Raw genomic sequence first — 22,951 nt, forward strand, 5'->3', positions numbered from 1 at the left:
TCGTCAGTGCCGGTATTATTCCGTGGGCGTAGTTCAGTTCGGGGGCTTTAAGGGCTGGTATTAGTGCTATACCAGCACCAATACCAGCCATTAAACCAAAGACGACCCCGGCCCCCGAACTGAACTACGCCTACGGAATAATACCGGCACTGACGACGACCCCTGCTTGACCTGGACCTGACATCCTGTTCTAATAAAAGATTACCTTCAGCCTTTATAATTTTTTGAAAATTTCAATATGAATATTAGCCAGTTACTCAGAAACATCTCTGAGCCAGAGAAGCGAATTTTAAGGAAACTAGAAAAAACAATATATAAAATCAACTCGCTTAATTCTGCCATTCTTTTTAACAGTATTTGCCTAAAAGAGGGTCTTCTACCAAATAATAATAATAATAATAATGAAAGTGTTGTTGAACTCAGTCGAAACCGGAGTGGCTTTGTCCTAAGAGTTTAGCAATGCAGACACTGAAGAGCAAGAGAACCCGTGCTGGCATAAGGCCAGCTAAATCTAAAACAACAATAACAACAACAACAAACACAACAAACTACTATAATTGTTTCTGCTGTTCTAAATCATTTTGCTTTTTCCTTGATTTATTTCATTGCTCTGATCTTGAACTAATTCTTCAACTTTTGAAGACACAGACAGGAACTTATTGAAAGTGTTGGTCACTGAAAGAGTGACCGGTTTCAAAATATCACAGAGGGATTGTAGCCTTTTCATCACAAGTGAAAACATTAGTTTTCAGGTCCCAAGAATAATAATATTGTTCTCGATTTGTTTTAGCTGTTTATTATTATTATTATTCATTAATTAAAAATTATTATTATTATTATCTATTATTATTATATTATTATTATTATTATTATTATTATATTCTTATTATATTAAAAAAATTTATTAAATTATTATTATATTATTATTATTATTATTATTATTATTATTATTATTTTATTATTATTATTCAGAAGATATGCAGAAATTACATATAAAAGTTAGCATTTGCTAATAATAAGCATGGCACGCCATAAATCTTTAACATAACCCAAGCGAATTTTATTTTATGTATTTGAACACACATATATCTGTAATCATAATACTGTGGTCAATTGACTGAACACAAAAAACAAAACGAAAATAATAATTATGCATTACCGAGTCATATTCCCATATTTCGAAGACTTGAGAAGGAAATCATCATTCCAGAATCTCTACTTTCTGGAAGATATCTGGAACATCTCTCTGGAAGAACGTCTTCGTTGCTGATTAAGCTGTTCAACCACTCGGTCACGGATTCCATTCCCGTGACGTCACAGCCATACCTGGAAGGCAGTTGGCGAGAATGAGGACGGAGCTGGTGGTGTGGGGGGGGGGGGGGGGGGGGGGGGGGGGGGGGGCTGGGGGGGTGCTTGAGGGTCAGGGTAAGGGGGGAGGGGATGGGAAGGGGGTTGAGGCCATTTGAGACGTATTGACAGTAGCTAAGAAAACATATTTATGACTCCAAGTGGCCTCTAGGTGAAGCTCTATAGCCTCCCCAGGGCGTAAGGAGGGTTTACCTGGGGAGTTGTGGGTATGGGGGGGGGCGTTGGTCGTGGTTTTAATCACCCCTATTGACATTGCGATGGAGAGAGAGAGAGAGAGAGAGAGAGAGAGAGAGAGAACATTGTGAGGAACTTTTTATTACGAATCATAATGTCTTGTAGAATGTAGAAAGACCAATTTTGGAACTCTCTCTCTCTCTCTCTCTCTCTCCTATATACACATGCAAAGAAAAATAACGGTGGTAATGAAATGTACTCGAATCTACAACCAAAAGTTCTTCATTTGTCTTCTGTGATGCTGAGGTAAAGTACTGGCATTTGTAGAGTAATTAATGAGGACCATAACAGAAAATATGGAGTTTTGCAAAAAAAAAAAAAAAAAAAAAAGCCTTACTATACAAAATGGCTCTATTTTGGTCCTATTTGTGCCTTTTATGCATGAAAATGTCTACTCTTTTAATTGCCACGTAATATATTGTGTATTATAGTAATTAGTGGTTGGTTAGCTAATGGTTAAGAATTTTAGCTCACGGTTCATCTTTTTTTAGTGTAATATTTGTTAAAACGAAATGTATATCGTTTGTAGTTCACCAAGTTCAGTGCAATATTTGAAGAAACAAAATGCGTATCATTTGTGGTTCACCAACTTCAGTGAAATATTTGAAGAAACAAAATGCGTATCTTTTGTAGTTCACAAAGTTCAGTGAAATATTTGAAGAAACAAAATGTGTATCTTTTGTGGTTCACCAACTTCAATGCAATATTTGAAGAAACAAAACGAATATCTTTCGTAGAGTTTAACGTCACTCTAAAATGACGTACGATCATCCTGACGACCCAGGAGTGACATTTGTGCCTCCATCTCGTGGATGAAGGGAGAGAACTTCTCTCATCACGTTAAGAAGTTCCAGAACTCCTCAGTCCATTTGTAGGGGAACGCCTCCTGACACCGAAGACGCTCAGGAAGTTATTAATAGTGAACTGCTTCTCCTGACGCATGCTGAAAACCGAGCCATTTATCCCTGCCTGGCATGAATCAAAGGGGTTTGACGCCCCCCGCTGGGGGGGAGGGGGGAAGACGTGATGGAATTTCTTCTCTCTCTCTCTCTCTCTCAGATTTACTTGGGTTTGGTGTTTTCAATTTTGCTGTCTATGCAGTTATTATGGTTATGTGAGAGTAGTTATAAAATTGAAACACTCCTTCAATGGAGGATCCGAAATAAATAAACGTTTTGTAATATTATATTATATCTATATATATTATAATATATAATATATAGATAGATATATATATATATATATATATATAATATATATGTGTGTGTGTGTGTGTGTGTGTGTGTGTGTGTATATATATATATATATATATATATATATATATATATATATATAATATATATATAATATATTAGTAATGTGATTTGTCTTAACGTAACTTATTGTCTGTTTTGAGTGATGGATTCCTGTTAAGGTGACTTCTAGATAACTATTATTTCTCATTTTATAATTTTTTTAAAGTTTTAAAAATAATCTTATTTATATCCATTAGTAAAGATATATTGGTAACCTAGTGGTTACAGTGCTTGTCTCACAAACAAGTAGAACTGGGTTCAGACTTGGACGGACCAAACCGACCTAAATTTGGGCACAGTCCTTTGCTGAATTATGCATTACATTATGAACCAGATAGTTAGATGCCTATGGTGGGTGGCAACCAGGATAAAAAGAAAAAAAACAAGGGCTATAGCAGCTTCATTCCAACAGACTAATCGAGAACTGAGGAAAAAGTCAAGTTACTGAGATTTTAAATTAAGGGTAAATGCGAGATTAGCTCACAGCTGAGGAAGGCGCCATTTGCCGAGATGAAGACGAGGGTAAATACGAAATTGATTGAACACAGAGGGGGAAAGTGGGGGAGAGGGAGGTGAGGGGGTTTGGAGAGGGGATGTTGCTGGTCACTGCAAAAGGAGAGATTAATTGCAAGATGCCAAGAAGGTGTTCTGCCGAAGTCTTCGTTAGTTCGCAACTGTGTGTCTGAGTTTCTGGTAGGGTTTGTTTGTTTGTTTGTATGGCGTTTTGACGTTGCATGGAACCAGCGGTTATTCAGCAACAGGACCAACGGCTTTACGCGACTTCCGAACCACGTCGAGAGTGAATTTCTATCACCAGAAATACACATCTCAAACGCCTCAATGGAATGCCCGAGAATCGAACTCGCGGCCACCGAGGTGGTACGTTTCTCTGATAGGGTGATCTGGAGTAACTCCTTCAGAATAATATGTAAATATCATTATTACACTATATTAATATATAAAATCAACTCATCTGAATTCTGCCATTTTATTTAACAGAATAAGTCTAAAAAGAGAGTCTTCTACCAAAACATATTATTATTATTATTATTATTATTATTATTATTATTATTATTATTATTAATCGGAATATATACCGCATTTGTCGAAAGGTTCCTGGGTGACCGTCTAACAGCGAAATAAAATTACGAACCATTCATTTATGATTATTATTATAAATGGTTTGAAAACTTATCATTTCGACCATCGCCATTCTCGGAGGCACAATTTGAGAGAGAGAGAGAGAGAGAGAGAGAGAGAGAGAGAGAGAGAGAGAGAGAGAGAGAGAGAGAGGATTATCTCGACTGGTGAAAACGAAAGAGAGAAAGAGAGAATAGATGAGAAACGGGGAACTGAATGATGAGGCTTCTTTTGAGGGAACGTAAGGTTGGTTTGCAAAGACCACGACGAAGGTGGCCACTGCGCCTGCGCTGTTGGTCCTGAGTTTCAACCCAGAGCTATTAAGGAAAAGGAAAATGAAGTCACGTACATAATATCCTCCCTCTCTCTCTCTAATGCACAAGCGCCCCTCATCTTTTGCTATAATAAGATGACGCTGGAGAATGTCATCATGAACTCGAGTCAATCAATATGGCGGTTACCAGATGGCCTTCTTAATCTTGATCTGGCTTGATCTCGATTTCCCGTCCTTATAAGATCTTTATAAACGAACGTTGGTGGCACTAAAGCAGCTCTATGCTTATGGGATCATTTTTATTAGATTTTATATATATTAAGTTGGTTGATTTCGCTCGGGAGATGTTGTGGACGAACTACTTACTACCACCAGGCAGGTAGGTAGGTACCGTAATTCACCTTGCGCAGGTCAGCAGGTACCACAATGGATTTTTCGGGAAATGGGGCAATAGTCGATTATCACCTCTCTCTCTCTCTCTCTCTTCTCTCTCTCTCTCTCTCTCTCACACACACACACACACACTATATATATATATATATATATATATATATATATATATATATATATATATATATATATATATATATATATAGATATAGAGAGAGAGAGAGAGAGAGAGATGAGAGAGAGAGAGAGAGAGAGAGAGAGAGAGAGAGAGAGAGAGAGAACCTGAATCTCATTCTATCTCAACTATTAGAGAGAGACTCAGAGAGACTATGAAAATAATTACCCAGTGACCAGCATAGGTGACGCTGCTACTGAATTCATTACAGGTTTATATAAATATAATTGACGAGACAAACGCCACAGACATTAGCAGCAGAAGAATAACGCACCTGTCTGTCTGTCTGTCTGTGCGTTTCTGTCCACAGAGTCCGAGACAGGTCCTACAGAATCCGAAGTGTTCATTGCCCAGCAAGATACTATCTTACTATAATGGGCGTTATGTCTGTCCGTCCGTCTGTCATTCAATCCGGTCTGATGGGCATGAAACTTGGCAAGGTAATAGTGGGGACCCCGAAGATGGTTTCTGATGGGGTTTCATCCTAACCCCCTCCCATCCAACCCCTCCCCCTTATTTGCTAGTTAGTGGAACTCTCCTATAACCCAGACGGGCATTTGTCACAAAGAAGAGATGAAGATATTAGAAAAATAAATCGATTTCTTGTGTCATAAGTAAGTGTCTTTATGTCTGTCCATCGCTCAGAATAAAAGTGTGTAGGGAAACTGAGAAATGTTACATCTGGCAAATAGGTCATTCTCTTATCCTAAGCTCTAAGAAAACGTATTTCTACTGAAATTGTAAGTTTTTACACAAATAGGCTATTTCCTGACTGTAATTTTACTTTTTATAATATGTTTTGATAGGGTGACCGCCCTATAAAGTGAAGAATTCCCACACGATTGTACTGAAGGCACCTTTTAGGGAATTTACCACAATATATATATGTATAAAATATATAATATTATATTATATAAGTTTAAAATAAATATATATATATTATATATATATTATATATATTAATAATCTATATATATTATAATATATATATATAAATTATATACATATATATATATATATATATAATATATATATATATTATATATATAAAAGATATATATAGTGGTAATATATATATATATATATTAATATATATATATATATATAAAAGACTGAGTTTTAGAGAACAACAGATTTTATGGGGGGAGATGCAATTATTATTATTATTATACTAATATTCTTAAGCACTTAGTAATAGTATTAAACTGTGAAATGGATACTCAAAAACACTCGCATGTGTAATATATATATATATATATATATAATATATATATATATATATATATATATATATATATATACATATACATATACACTGAATACGTCTGCATACACATACACACACAAACTCTTACGAAAGCATTTAATTTTTTTTTTCTTTTTTAACATTTATGCAAATGACTGTATATTTAACGGTCACAAGAGGACTGCTGGAACTGTCACTCGTCGTTTGCAACATAAAACAGGCTCCATAAAAACGCTAATGACCCTTGTCATTATCGACGTTTACTCTCTCTCTCTCTCTCTCTGACCCGCGTTTTTCTCGTTGGCGAAAAATGAACTCTTGGAAGGATGTCTTTGTTCTGTATGCGGACGTATGCCGTGCAGTGTATGCATATGCGTGTATATACACGCATACATACACATACGTATGTATGTATATGTATGTAGATATATGTTTATATGTTTTTATATATATATAATATACGCACAATATATATATATATATATATATATATATATATATATATATATATATATATATATATATATATATAGAGGAGGAGAGAGAGATGAGAGAGAGGAGATGCACGAGAGAGAGAGAGAGAGAGAGAGAGATAAAAGGAATTCCATAGGTTACAGGCACCTACCCTAAAGATTCCACCCAAAACCTTTTCAGCCTAGTAAGTGTACAAACCTTCACACGACTTAATAAGCTCACAATGACCGAGTGGATTAAGTCCACTGTAGCCCCTGGACAAAACCTGGAAGCTACAAGATCAAATTCGGTGAGATTTCTATGCAGGCGTATAAAGCAGCTATTTTTTCTGGAAGTTTTTGGCACGCTGGGTTCATCCACGATCAAGAAATCAAAGCATAAATGTTTTGTTGCTTTTTTCGAAGTCACTTTTGTTTGAGAAAACGGCTTAAATATAATAATAATAATAATAATAATAATAATAATAATAATAATAATAATAATAATAATAATACCGATGTTGGGCAAAAATATAGCTGCTAGCGCTATACTCATGTTGGGCACATGCCATATGCATAGCAACATGCCTCCTTAATAACATGTAACTAGTGGGCACTGCTGTTTAAAAGAGAGAGAGAGAGAGAGAGAGAGAGAGAGAGAGAGAGAGAGAGAGAGAGATATTCAGCTGCAAATAAATTGGTTGCCAATTTTGAATTTCACTGAGAGAGAGAGAGAGAGAGTATTCAGCTGCTGTAAATAATTTGATTGTAAATTCTTTCCATCATGCTGCTGCTGCATTTGCTGAAGGAGTCTAGGAAATGAGAGAGAGAGAGAGAGAGAGAGGAGAGAGAGAGAGAGAGAGAGAGAGAGAGAGAGAGAGAGAGCATAGCAACGCAAATCCTCTTATTTCTGGGCCAACCAGTGAAGCCCATATATACATATTCCTCTCTCTGCTTCTTCTTCTTCTTCTACGGGAGACCAAAGTATCCCTCCATTAACACAAAGAGTGCCACCACCTGTCCATACCCAGCTCACTACCTGGGGCAGCGCCACCTGTCACATACTGGTGCCCAGGTAACGTAAACACACTCTTCTTGTTCTTTCTTGCTGTCGTCGTCGATGGGCAAGTGGGTACCTCATCGAAGAAAATCAGCGAATAGTACTAGAGCAGCCTCTCTCTCTCTCTCTCTCTCTGTGTGTGTGTGTGTGTGTGTGTGTGTGTGTGTGTGTGTGTGTGTGTGTGTGTGCTCATTTGCCCCGCGTGCGTATGTGTGGATGAGCAGCACAGCACAGCAGGTAACTATGGGCAAGTCTACGATAATTGTTGCGTATTCGTGGGACGCTGTGATAAGTCTAGACGCCTGTGGTCTAGACAGACAGCCCAGGGGCTTTTTTTTTCTTTTTTCGGAAGTTCAGTAAAGTTGTATTGGTGAAAATAAGCAAGAATCATGCTCCAATTTACCTATTATTATTATTATTATTATTATTATTATTATTATTATTATTCAGAGGACGAACCCTATTCACATAGGACAAGTCCACCAAAAGGGCCACTGATTTGAAATTCAAGCTTCCAAAGAATATTCATTATTATTATTATTATTATTATTATTATTATTATTATTATTATTATTATTATTATTATCATCATCTAAAATGAACTTGATATTTATAGGAACTAAAGACTAAAAGACCACTGACTTACAATGCAGGCTTTCACATAAAAATAAAACATGTAAATAAAAGTAAATTTGTATAAAACGCTAAATTTTAAGTAAATATATACTAATTAAACAACAAAACTAGTATTTTAGCTTCTTTCAACCTTCAAAACATCAACATCGTTAAAACTGCTATTCGTAAATAAGGATTTTATGACGAATTTGTAAAAATAGCGTATTCCATTGGTCTTATACTACTAACATACAAAATCTAAAGAGGGAAGTAGAATGTATATCTTGCTAACATACATACGCGAACTCATGTACGTGTTTGAATACGTATACACATGTGTATTAATGTGGAAACATATAGGAAGCATAAACGCATAAGCACTTAACTATTTTCTAGCTAGATATAAAGCTAAGAAGTGAATTACGCCTCTTCTGTAATAGTTTTACGCCCCCGCCCACCCCCCCTCCCGCTGACCTGAAGAATGAAAATATGCAACGGCTAAAAGATAGAAAAAAAACGCAAGCAGAATGTGACACAAATGTCAAGGTCAACGCGAAATAAGTCTTTCATCATGCGAGGATCAGTCATTCTCACGCGTTTTTGCTCCGCTCTCTCTCTCTCTCTCTCTCTCTCTCTGTCACTTTCAGCCTCTCTCCCTCCCTTCAAGTCATGTGGCAGGATAATTATCCCGAAGTTGCATGCACAAGGAAAGAATAGCTGAATTTTGCATCGTGATACAGCCGAAAGTACGGGGGGGGGGGGGGGAAGGGGGGGGAAATGTAGGTGGGGTAGGGTTGGGTTCTGGGAGGGAGGAGGGATTTAAACGCACCCCCACCCCCAACCCCCAACACCCACTATACAAACGTGCGCACACGCAGCAGACACGCGCGTGCGCAGACCTAGCAGTCATATTTTTGCCATAGACCAAAAAGTTTACTATAGAAACCTTTCAAGTGCTTTATTATAATTTTCTGGTTTTGAGTCTAATATATAACTTTTTATCTATGATATCAGAGATGGTCATTCTTTTTTTTTCCTTTTTAATTATAATCGACATGAGAATCAGTAGCTCTCTATTATCAGAAATATAAAAATAAAACTCTTAATATTTCATAATTGTTTTTCGGAAATACGTCCTAAGTTAAGAAAAGCCGATAAAATCCACAAATAACGATGTTTTCCATTTTCCTTTCATTTCTCCTGCCAAACAAATTTTCTGTTAAATAAATACAAAACGGCTTCTCCGTTCGTGTAGGCCTACGTATATACACGAATTTTTTTTTTTTAATATTTGAAATAATTATCACTAAGTTTTTTAAAAGATTACGCGCCTCACTAACTTCAAAAGCAAATATGGCGTAACATTCATTACCAAGATACTTTGCATCATTGAAGGCAGACTTCCAAATGTTCATCTTAAACGCCTTAGAATTTCTGTTGCATTTGTCAGAAAGTATGATGAAACAGCGACGTCTGTGTAGTGATGTGATTGTCGCGATGGTGATGATAATATAATGATAATAATGACGATTCTAATGAGTACAATCTCAGTGGTATAGTACTAGACTCGGTCACTGTCAGTCATCCACGACACAATTTATACCTAAATCACGAAGAGTAAATTGTCTACTACAAGTCAGTTCGTTGATTCTTCAACCACGTCTTGTACTGCGGTGGAAATCGGAGATGGCTATCAAATAACAATAACTGTGCAATTTCAGATAATTACGTGATAAAGACACAAAACTACAATGATTCGGTTTGCGTGTCTCCTCCGCCCAACACGCGTATCCTCTGCTGGGGGTTGAGCCATGAGTTACGCGCGGTAGAATCACACAGGTGTCGGGGAGGGATTCCCCCCACCCCCTGGGGATGAAGGGGAGGGTCGGATCTCCTATAAGCCTGGACCCCCAAGGAAGGGTTGCGGGGTTTAGTGGACTGACGAGTCGAGGGGAAGAGAATCATTTTCTGGTAGTTAGATTCTGCCTCGTAAAATAGTTATGATTATCACTGCAGTGGTCGCTGCCTTCCGGAAGAGAGAGAGAGAGAGAGAGAGGAGGCACGTGCCAAATCGCACAGCTTGACAAGGTAATGGAAGCCTTTTATTACGTTCACGGTTCAGAGTGCACTATGCGTGGTTGCGTTTTTTTCCCGTGGCTGTTGTTGCCTCTGTTAAATTTCCAATTTTGTCTAGTTATCTGGTTAGTTTTTCGTTCGCGTTTGCTCTTTCCCTGTGACAGTTTAGGATACGCCATACGCGGGTTTTTAATTGGGTGAGTTTGGTCTAACGTAAGCTGAGATATAGTTGTATGGTACTAGGTTTTCCAGTCTGAGTTCCACGAGTTTCGTAAGTGGCAAATGAACTGCGGATAGATGAATTTAAAATGCACTATTCGTTCCATTTCAATTTACTGATTTTTATTTACGGTAAAAATCAGTAGAGGAGGACTCAGACCTCTCCTTGCAGCAAAAAAATAAAAAAATAATAATAATAATAAAATAAAAAAATAAAACATCAATAGATGCTGTTTCCCGCTACATAGTACTACTGCAAGAGGGTATAAATTCTCACGATGAATTCTCCCTGCAACCGTAAACAAATTCTACGAGTAACCAAACTCAACCAATATGGGAAAATGAAACAAACTACATTTGGAGTAAAATCACCAATGACTGACAATTGGTGCAAGAATGTTTAAAATAACACAAAACAATGTCGTATTCTTAAGCGATACCGTATACTGTATATAATTATATTGAGAGCGATAGAACTTTAGACAAGGATTCGATCTAAGAAAATCAGTAAAAACCTGGCATTAATGAGTTAACACTCTTATGAATGGCGCGATAAATAAGATAATTATCTGATTATAAACTGAATATAACAAAATACCTTTCTGCTATTGGTTATCATTGAATTTCTTGTACGTAAATTCTCTCTCTCTCTCTCTCTCTCTCTTCTCTCTCTCTCTCTCTCTCATGATTAATAATTTTTCTGACGTCTCTGTTAATATATTTAAAGTCAACAATAGTAATTTTATTACCTGAAGTCTCTGAAATTAGGGGAAAATATCGCATTCATACACACACACACACACACACAACACACACACACACACACACACACACACATATATATTATATTTATATATATATATATATATATATATATACACATACAAACACACACACACACTATATATATATATATATATATATATATATATATATATATATATATATATGTGTGTGTGTGTGTGTGTGTGTGTGTGTGTGTGTGTGTGTTTGTATGTGTGTGTGTAATTTATTTATTTTCAGAAAATCTTGTCAAATGACAAAAAGGGGATTCTAAATTTGAAAATTATTCCAGTAAATGGCTCGGCCATTTATCCCGAAATTCCCGCGCTTCGTCAGAAACCGAGTACAAAGAAATCATTTGTCTAAGACCTGAGGAATTGCTTTGTGGAATTAGTTTAATTATTAATTTATCCATTTATTTATTTATTTTGGCAACCTTGTAAAATGACGAGAGGGTAATTTACATAGATTCCTGTATGATTTCGATACACAGTCAACCCTTTTACCTAAAAAAAAAAAGAAGAAAAATCTGCGTACGTCAGAAACGGGGAAAAAATCCCAAATGTGAATTTATTTTCAAATAATAATAATAACTAAACCGACTGCGTATACGTACTAGCAGCAGCCGGCGTATTGCACGAAGAGACCGACCCCATCTTAAAAGTGGGTTTCACGACTTCTTCGGGGAGTCTGGCACGCCAATAAAACAGGAAATATCCAATTATATAGCCAATGAATTCCCAACGACTGACTCGTCGGGCTGTCAGCTCGGCGTCTCCATTGGCGAGGGAGGCGACGTGTCGCTCTCAAGATGGCTCTAATGACAGCCAATGCAATGCCATCCTCCATTACTGAGGAATCTCTGAATGGACGTGTGCGTATGTGAGTGTGTGTGCGCGCGGGCGGGCGCGTCCATCGCAGGGAAGGTTTGCTCTGCAACCTGCTGACTGACTGCTTCTAGTCTTTAGTACTAGTTCTCTCTCTCTCTCTCTCTCTCGTTCTTTTGCCAAGTTTCCTCTGCATCCAGTTGCTTCTAGTCTTTCTCTAGTACTAACTCTCTCTCTCTATCTCTCTTGACAAGTTTCTTCAGCATCCAGTTATTTCTAGTCTTACTCTAGCACTAATTCTCTCTCTCTCTCTCTCTCTCTCTCTCTCTCTCTCTCTCTCTCTCTCTTTTGTAACAAGTTTCCTCTGCATCCAGTTGCTTCTAGTCTTACTCTAGTACTAATTCTCTCTCTCTCTCTCTTGTGACAAGTTTCTTCAGCATCCAGTTATTTCTAGTCTTACTCTAGCACTAATTCTCTCCCTCTCTCTCTCTTGTGACAAGTTTCCTCTGCATCCAGTTGCTTCTAGTCTTACTCTAGTACTAACTCACTCTCTCTCTCTCTCTTGACAAGTTTCTTCAGCATCCAGTTATTTCTAGTCTTACTCTAGTACTAATTCTCTCTCTCTCTCTCTCTCTCTCTCTCTACGGCACAACTGTTGCGGCATGACGATCTTATCTTAGTTTAGGACGAAATTTATGAATATTTATAGCTGTACCGAGAACGTATTTCGAAAACGGTCAAGAAAGTCTTGGCGGCAGGGGGAAAATTAATATTAAATTATTAATATTCACTGGATGGAGAAACAATACTAACGCTACTTGGTATAAAAAAGCAGAGAAATTTTGTTAATGTGTTTGTGAATGACTATTTTATTGCATTAAATGACTTAGGGATTTTAAACTGAACTTTCCCATTACTGAGAAGTTCACAGCAACGTTGCTGACCAATGGGGTTTCTCATTTAGAGCTATTGGCTGTTAAATTCAATAGTTAACATTAATAAACAGATCAGATATATATATATATATATATATATATATATATATATATATATATATATATTATATATATCGTCATCTTCCTCCCTCCCTCATTCCCTCTCCGGAAATACGTCATTACACTTGAATAATGAAAGGAGGAGGGGGAGGGGGTGGAGGAGGAGGAGGTGGGGGAGGAGTATGGCCCTTCCTATGGATATGAGCTGGGTAATATGGGTAGAAAATGCCCAGCTTTCTGGGCGTTTCTGAAGAAGAAGAAGGACAAAACGTCACAGGGTCTTGTGACAATGGTAACGGAAATAACAATTATGTGGGGATCCGATCTCTATTTCGGTACCTTACCCCCTCCCTCTCTCCCCCTTTCCCACACCCTATCCCCCTCCCCAACTTCCCCCTACACACCCATACACTTTTTTTGGGTGTACTAGTGACCGCCAAGGCAAGGTGGGGACGGTTGTAGACCTATCATCATCAGCGTCATTATCGTGACCATTATATTCATTGTTGTTGTCATTGTATTTTTTTAGGTCTTTGTGGTCAAGGATAAGTTACAGTATCCTTGATTTCTTAGTTCACTTTTTATTTATTTATCTTATTTATTTTATTTATTTGCCTTCACTTTATTTTAGTTACTTACGAATGTTTCAAATGAAACTCGAATATAATACTTTCCTTTATTTAGTATTCTTAATCGTGACAAAAAAATGTATAAGACCATGTATAGCCTACGAATTCATATTCACAATATATTTATTTTTTGTTCAATATATATCCGATTACTGATTACTAATTACCGCACATACTGCAAGGAGAATTAAAAAAAAAGAAATAATATATTTTTTTGAAAGTGACCTCAGCTCTTTGACCTTTTAAAGTTATCTCACGTATTGACCACCATTTTTAAAGTCACGACCTTTTGTTTTTATCTGGTTTGAAAGAAAATATTTTCCATTGATATATTTAACTCTTATCTATTTTCGTAAGTCACAAGGCGCTTAAAAAGACAAAATCTAATTTTTATCATATTTTCCTAATAAGCATGCTATACAGACATCTTACATATATATCATACACACATATATTATTAGATTCTATATTATATCTTTATTATTATTATATATATATATAATTTTTTTATTTTACTCATTTTTCAAAGTCACACGTCACTTTAGTTTAAATTTCATACTCCCATTTTTATGTTTATTGCGACCAAACTTGGTGGTTGTATACCGTAGAGTTTGTGCGTCTCTCTCTTCCCCCCCCCCCCCCCCCCCCACCCCCCCCCCCCCCCCCCCCCCCCCCCCCCCCCATTATACACGCAGCTTACTTTGGTCAGTTGTGAATCAAGCCTTTTTCTCTAATTATTCTAAAATAAACATCGAGCTTCCGCTAAAATATAAACATATCCGTATAATAATTATTCAACGTATAAATTAGCTTCAGCTATGGTATAAAAACCTTTAAAGCTGGATAAGTACGGTAAGTATTTCCAACAATAAAGTGACTATAATTTTAGTTATGCTGGATCTCATCTAAACACTAGAAAGCAAAGACGATAACTTGACTCTACAGCTTTAACCGCGTCTGAAGTGAACACCAACTCCGTATCCTTTCAAAAGGAAATTCACATAAGTGAAAATGACTCCATCTAGTTTGCTTCTTCTTAAAGAAAACTATCGAATGTCGGCTCTCAATTCCATGATCCTATTTCACGAAGATGGTTAAATAATTTGAATTTTCCTTTTTCTGTACGATTTAATCTCTGTGAGGGAAGGTACGTTACTTGCATAAATCAGATATTATAGTCGTACGCGTGACGTACCGAATCGTTCTAGGACGGGGATTGGGGACCTTGAAGGAAGTAACTTAGTGTTTTGCTAGTAACTGTTTATATATATATATATATATATATATATATATATATATATATATATTATATATATATATAATATATATATATATGTCCTCGCTCGTGTTTCATGTTATTTACCCATGGCATTGCGACGGTCTGGTATTTGAGTAACTGTCTTCACTTCGATAAACAAAATAAGTCATTATTTTTGGACTTTTTCCATCAATAGGCCTGTTTTTCGTCCCTGCATTTCAATAGCCCTAATATGTTTTCCTGAATTTTCGTCGTCAGCTGCATTTCGTAATTCCTGTCAGTATTTATCTTTAACCAAACTTCAATCACTGTTGTGTGTGTGTGTGTGTGTGTGTGTGTGTGAGAGAGAGAGAGAGAGAGAGAGAGAGAGAGAGAGAGAGAGAGAGTTATTTATCTATAACCAGGGTTGAATAATTGTTGGAGAGACAGAGACAGAGAGCTATCTATCTTTAACCAAGCTTGAATCACTGCTACGAGAGAGGAGAGAGAGAGAAGAGAGAGAGAGAGAGAGAGAGAGAGAGAGAGAGAGAGAGGGTACTGAAGGAACTAGTGTATAGCGGAGGAGAGCCAAAAGATATTCACTAAGGGCATACGTACTAGTAAGCGTCTGTCGGTAAATCATGGGCGGCTTCCTCGCCCATTCCTACAATACCCACCACCAGGGAGCATTACGGGTCATTTAAATACCCGATAACGTCATTAGAATAAGCCTTATGGTGGGTTCTACGCTTAGGACTGTAATGTCCCAGGTCCTGATGAGTTACAAGGTTCGGTGCATGGATGTAGAGAACGGTGCGGCCATTGTAGTTTTCGTTTTTCATTTTTTTTTTTTTTTAAGGGTGGGGGTCTGGGGAAGGATACAGTATCAGACTTCTATGTTTCGGGATTGCCAGGGAGTGGGGGAGGAGGAGGACAGTGTGGGGGTAGGGGAGGAGGGGAAGGATGTCGGGAGTGGATGATCGAATAAGAAAGCAGAATTTTTATTTATTTTTTTTTTGTGGGGGGTTGGGGTGGTGGATATGGGGAAGGTTACAGTATTAGACTTCTATGTTTCAAGATTGCCAGGGAGAGTGGGGGAGGAGGACAGTAGTTTGGGGTGGGGGGAAGGGGTAGCAGAATTCGGGAAAGTTTTACGTAAGGATAAGTTGTGAAAGGGAAGGTGTATGGGAAAGAGGATAGTAAGATAGTGTGTTTTGATGCTCTCTCTCTCTCTCTCTCTCTCTCATATCCTAGCACATATTTACGAATATCGACTAAGGTATAATTTCGTATTAAGCAACCAGGTTTATTTCTGTGCGGTGCAAAAGAATGCTTTTCGTGATCTACTCTCTCTCTCTCTCTCTCTTACTTAAAAAATGTCAAATCACAGTCGCATGAATTATCTTTCCTTGTAAAACCAATATACTTCCCATATATTCCAACTGGGAATAAAAAAAAGGTTGTCGTCCGCTGCTGTTTGTGACCGAGCTGGCTTTTTATATGCCAGCACGGGCTCTTGCTCACAGAGTAGACCGTATAAAAGTGTCATATATACGCTATTTGAAGTGGAAGTAGGTCATGGGAAAAGTGAGCCAAAAAAAAACAACAACAACAATTTGAAAAAGCGAAATTGTGGACATGGAATGTAAAGTTGAACAGCTAGGATTGCGTCCATTTCATTCTTCGCAAAACTTCTGCCCAAAAACCTTCGCGAATTCCGGCAGAGACAGGTCCCTTTAAATCCCCGGGCCCTCCTTCCAATGCCCAACCGCCTTCACACACACACACACACAATACAACCGCCAATACGTATAGTTTACGGGCAAAACGGATATGAAAAATGCCCCATACGCAGTAAATTATTAACGAGGGTAGTAATTATAGGTCAGGAGCGAAGTGGGCTTAGAAGTCTTGTGGGTTAAGGCAGGATGTTGGATCTGGGCAACTTGTATGCACCATTACAACGTTGATTCTCGAATAAACATGCATGTGTGTGTGTGTGTGTATTCAATGAGACTTATTGCTTATTTTAACCATAATATTTTTCTTGGTTTTACAAGGCGATATATAACGATCTGCTTTACGTTTTCGGTGACTGATAAGCGGGCAGGATCACGTCTGTCAAAAAGGTTATGCCTTTAGAGCCGTTTCTCTGTCTGTGTGTTGTCTTTATCTCTGTGAGCTGAATTGCCTTCAAATTTACGAGTGAAAATCGAGAGAACAAAAACAATATTTTCTTTTAAAGGCTTCAGTCTCCTGCGAGCGCGCTTTTGTTATTTTGCAATATCTGAACTTCCTCGTGCAATTTCTCGTGAAATGTCAATAGTACCAATTGTACCTTGAGACAGCTTTCAAATCCCTAAGAAGTCTTGTGTCAGTCATAGGAAGTCTGCCGTACAGTTGCTGTATTGAAATATTTCGTGGAAAATGTCCCAGCAAGATTCAAACAGTTACCGTCACTCGCTTGCGCTGTTTTTGACAAAATCAACATTCATATTTTGATGTTTGCTTCTCTTTAGTTTGTCATTAACATGAGTATGAGAGGGAATTTTATTTTTTGTCATACACCTAGTTTTTGTAGATTTCAACATCTAAATTGCCATGATGTCTCGCTGATCAATTTTACAATTTGGACAAATGACGGATTATCCCTCGTTTCTTGTGATCTTCGGCGTAAAATGGAAATATTTGTTTTTCTGGGTATTACTGATGATAGATCAGCGCGCATTGGCTTTACAATCCTTGGATGTTTTAATCCTCTGTTAACTGCAGTATTCGTGAGTCAATTACTTATGCCTGCTAAATTAAATGTTTTGACTTTTGTCCGCTATTTTTACCCGCTAAATTAAATCTTTTTTTTTACCCGCTACATTAATTTTTTTTTTACCCGCTAAATTGAATTTTAAAAAATTTTTAACCACTTAATTATATGTTTTTAATTTTTAACCGCTAAATTAAGTGTTTTTATTTTTACCCACTAAATTAAATTTATTTTTTTTATTTTACCGGCTAAACTAAATGCTTTTTATGTTTACCAGCTAAATTAGATGTGTTTTTTTTATTTTCACCAGCTAAATTAAATATTTTTTTTCATTTTTACCTTCTAAATTAAATTGAATGTTTTGTTTATTCTTACACAGTCAATTAAATATGTTTTTTTAATTTTTACCTGCTAAATTAAATACGTTTATTTAAATTTTTACCCGTTAAATTCAATGCTTTTTATTATTAACTGCTAAGTTTTTTATTTTAACCAGCTAAATTCAATGTTTTTATTTTTTTTTTACCGGAGGTGGCGTTGAGAATTTGGGAAACACAAAAATGACGCCCAATATTAGTACCAGAAGAAAATGGGACTTGAATAATATCTGACTCTCTCTCTCTGTCTCTCGCTTTCCCTTTTATTACTTTGGCGGCTCGTTGGGATGTCAAACGATCAGCAGTTATAGGCGTCTGTATGGAGGGGGGAGGGGGAAGAGAGAGTCTGGGGGAATCCTCTGGAGGATATGAGGGAGGGGAAGAAGGAGGTGGGGGGGAGAGGAGGGGTATAGGTCAGTCAGCAGCAGCAGCGTGTCTCCGGGCTTGGAACCCTGTTATTGTTGGACAGAATAAATATTAGGGGTAATTGCACTGCATACTTGGCGAAGCCGCGGCTTGTATAAGGCGAGAGAGAGAGAGAGAGAGAGAGAGAGAGAGAGAGAGAGAGAGAGAGAGAGAGAGATCTGTCTCTCTCCATCTCTGTCTCTCCAGCTACCAACAGGTACTATATAACTCCACCTCACTTTCGTCCATCCTTACAGCCCCCATACCATCTATCCAACAACTATTACTTTGGCCTCTTGCGACAGGGATAGGGTGGGATGCACAGGGCGGGACGCTGCGACCCTCAAGGTTTTTGCAAAAACGACTGAGAGATTAATAGACGGGAGACGCGAGACGGAGAGATTCGGGGGAGGAGACAGTGGGTGAAGCGACAGGTGCATGGAGTGATGGTAGAGGTTGGGGGGTGGGGGGGGGGGTATGGGTGAGAATTGAGGTGGATTTGAGATCCTCAAGACGACAAAGTCTTTCAAAGTCACTAAGAGATGATGATAATACTTAAAAAAAAGAAAAAAAAAATTTACACTGGAATTACTGAGATCCAAAAGATTTACTAGCAGGGAGGAACACCTTCCTCCTCCTCCTCCTCTTTTTCAAAATCTGCTCCGAATCGAAAGAATAAGACACTTATCAAAGTCACAAATTGAATAGTTCTCTTTAGTATAAGGATAATATCCAGGTGACATCACGAAAATCACGTCAAAAGGGCGAACGAGAGGAGACGATATGAGAGGGGAACAAACTAACACCAGAAAGAGGGGAAGAGAAAGATCCGGTGAGGGAACTCCCAAAGAGATGAGAGGAATCATTATACAGTATAGGTTTTTTTTTTAAACTCTAGGTCTGGTCAGTATTTGTATGGGTGAAAACTAGTAATACACGAACTCCCTGAAGGTCTTTGGAGCTAGCAATCTCATCCCACCCCACCAAATAAAAAACATATTATCGAAACAATAACATGATTTGGGGATACATACCCTCTGTGAAATTAATATTAAATACTATACATATATATTATATTTATAGAATACAAAAATACATGCATACACTTATATAATAATATATATATATATATATATATATATATAATATATATTATATATATACATTATTATATATATATATATATATATATATATATATATATACAAATCGTGATGCATTATTGATACGCGCCTGCGCTGTATGTATGTATGCATGCACGCATGTGCGTATCAGTGAATAATGATAGGCACTATCTTTTTGGATACGTTTTTAAAAAAAATAGAATTATGGAAGTTGGCGAAAATGGGTTATAGGTTCTATATATGTATAGGCTACACCCGTGTATCAATATATATATATATTATATGAATATATAATATATATATATATATTATATATTTATATTATACACGGGTGTAGCCTATACATATAGAACCTATAAGCCATTTTTGGCAACTTACATAACTCGATTTAAAAACGTATCCAAAAAAATAGTGCCCATCATTATTCACTGATACACACACGCGTGCATGCATACATACATACAGCGCAGGCGCGTATCAATAATGCATCACGATTTGTGAATTGGTCTCCTCAAATGGGCTGGTTTCAGACTCAGACAAGCGTGTACTCAGTGCCTCCATGAATCGTTTAACAGCAGATTTGGGAATGAACAACTTGTGCAACAAGTGGTCAGCCCTAATCTGCAATTCTCCGAGCTGCAAGTTTAGATAATCATTGTCTCAGCGGCCGCTGATATTTTCTTAAGAGCTTTAAGGTCATTCTTTCGTGGTATATGAATCCCAGCCCTAATTTCATATCGAAACATGCGACTAGAAATGAGTGAACCGTTGAGACTGTTCTATAATTCGACGGTAGTTTATATCAGGATGTAATTCTGAAATTATTTTTCACGATACAATCCTGAAAAATACCCCAACAGTTAAATATACTTTTTCTTAATATTAAAAATGTTTTTCAACTTGTTTTAAAGTTATATACCAACATGTATACATTTGATCTAAATGTTTTTCTTTCCTTTGTGCTATTTGTTAGTCAACCTGGGCTTTGGGTTCAAATTTTAGCTAACCTAGAATGTTGTTTGCATATTAATACATTAAAACAAATAGGCCTGGTTCCCGTTCACGTAACAGCTATAGAGTTACTTAGGCTACGACCAGGACCTGGCTACGACTAACTGCAACTCTTAACCAAAATCAATGCGAGTTGAGATTCTACAAAACACACAAAAAGCAATAATCTCAGCGTAATTGGTAATATGTAGTGTGAAAATCGGGAACTATAATAAGAACCACAAAACATAAGAACAACTACAACAGGACCATAACAGGAGTAACTATAATAATAATAGTTGAAAATAACCTAGGCCATACCTAGGTTCCTGTATAGGTACTCCAAATGTAACTGTAAACCGACGAAGATATAGAACCTGTTAGTCTAGGCCTATGTCTATTATTTAGACGGTTAAATAATTGCTTTAAGGATAGTGATGACAAATGATATCCTATATAATTAGTTTATATGGCAATTTTACGCAAAGCAAAGGCCAAGGCGTATAAGGTAGTATGGCAAGATTTACATGACGCATTGAAGACTTCATATCATAACTGGGAACCTTTTTCAGTGTATTGTATTAACGAATCGCAAAACCGCTAATATTTACTCAAAGCTTGACTTACCGTTATGCAGACGATTAATGAGTCAAATTTGCAAAGTCCTGGACGTGGTAATGATGATTTAATATACGTTTATTAGGTCCATTGTTGTCAGTCACTATCAGAATCGGTTAGCCAGCTGATACTGGTAACTGGCATCATGTAAATTGTAAATTTGTAATGTAAACATTCAGTGAAATGTGTAAATGGTTCTTTTTCCCTTTATAAATACGCAAAAAAATTATAGATAGTTTATATAGTGCGCTAGATGGTTAATTAAATAGAGATATAACTTTTATTAAAATGTTATTCTTTACAAATACGTTTTAGCGATTTGAGCCGGCCTAAGACTGCTGCTCATCATCTCTCCGAATGCGTGAACGATTGGAGTGAATTTGAATTTATGAATGTATTATACGTGATAAAATTGCCTAAAATCCAAATTAAATATCTGTTTGTATAACTTTAACATATTCTTTGTGTTATATTTGGGAATCATTAACATATTTAACAATATAAACCGGAAATTATAATTATCCTGTAACTGAAGCTAACTATTTCGAACACAGACGTTCATCTTTGCACCACCAGGGTGTTATAGTAAAACCCGTTAGACGGCAGAATCATTTCATATTTTCGTATTATCTATGATTTTTACAGAGATGCAGTTATCTCGTTGGTGTTCCTCGGCACGTGTTTTTTTCAGATGGTAATGAAACCTGTTATTGCTAAAATTGATTTGAAAACATGATATTCAAACCGACCAACTTTGAAGAATCATTGCCATTTGCCAAACCAGTCAGTAATGAACTGGGTCAGTTTCAAATGGCGATTGTGATGTAATACTGGCCACAGTCGTTACTGCAAAGCTGCAGGGACTGACTATAGTAGAAAAATATACTTTCGTTTGCAATGTCCGTGGTTCGAGCCGGCCTGCAGCCTGCAATATGAGCTATGATTGGATACCAACTTACGCTTCGTGGGGTGGTAACCTCAACAGTCAGGCTTCAGTGACGTCACACTTGATTTCAAAAACATGCAAAATTTCAGTTTTATTTCCAGCTTTTGACTCAGCAAGAAACTTAACTGAGAGGTAGGTTGGACTACATATACAGTAGATGCCTACTATTATTTCCACTGATGTTAAAAGAATCATCGGTCTAAGCTACACAGATTTATATTTTATAATGTATTGCTTTTACTCGGAAAGTAAAAATGATTTTGTGTTTTACTATACTCTATTTTTTCCATCTGTCCATCTGCCTGTTGTGTGTGCGCATGGTAACACTGCGTCCCGGGCTTTAAATAATATCTTATTTCGAATATTAACGGTATTAACGGTGTAATTCGCATACAGTAAATTATTAAAACACTTTTCAGTGGCAAGTGTACACCCAGATATCCTTTTATTTACCTAAAACTTACACATAGAGTAACTATTTAAAGCCCGGGATGCAGTGTTACCATACGAAAACACCACGGCGGATGGACAGATGAAAAAAAAAGAGTGTAGTTGCGTATTCTAAATTAGGCAAATGTTTCCGGAGTATTTTAGACTTTAAAAATATCAAACCTGTTAGGCCCATCCTTTATACTCTTCTCAGAACTTTCTACTGTCTTGGATGTTTCCAGCCTTCTCCCTCTCAAACTTTTGATAGCATTAGGTATTAGCAAAG

General features: G+C 37.0%; 1 long non-coding RNA gene across 1 annotated transcript in view; it reads right to left on the reverse strand.

Moving 5' to 3' along the window:
- LOC135212476 (uncharacterized) overlaps nt 1-21,432 on the reverse strand; it is a 58,165-nt gene extending 36,733 nt beyond the window's left edge. The window contains exons 1-2 of the long non-coding RNA XR_010313911.1: nt 21,300-21,432; nt 1,160-1,326 (exon numbers count right to left, since the gene is read on the reverse strand). This is a non-coding gene — a long non-coding RNA (uncharacterized LOC135212476). The remainder of the gene's footprint in view (nt 1-1,159; nt 1,327-21,299) is intronic.
- Nucleotides 21,433-22,951: the final 1,519 nt, after the last annotated feature.

This window comes from Macrobrachium nipponense, chromosome 41 (genome assembly GCF_015104395.2).
Source record: "Macrobrachium nipponense isolate FS-2020 chromosome 41, ASM1510439v2, whole genome shotgun sequence".
Lineage (NCBI taxonomy): Eukaryota > Metazoa > Arthropoda > Malacostraca > Decapoda > Palaemonidae > Macrobrachium > Macrobrachium nipponense.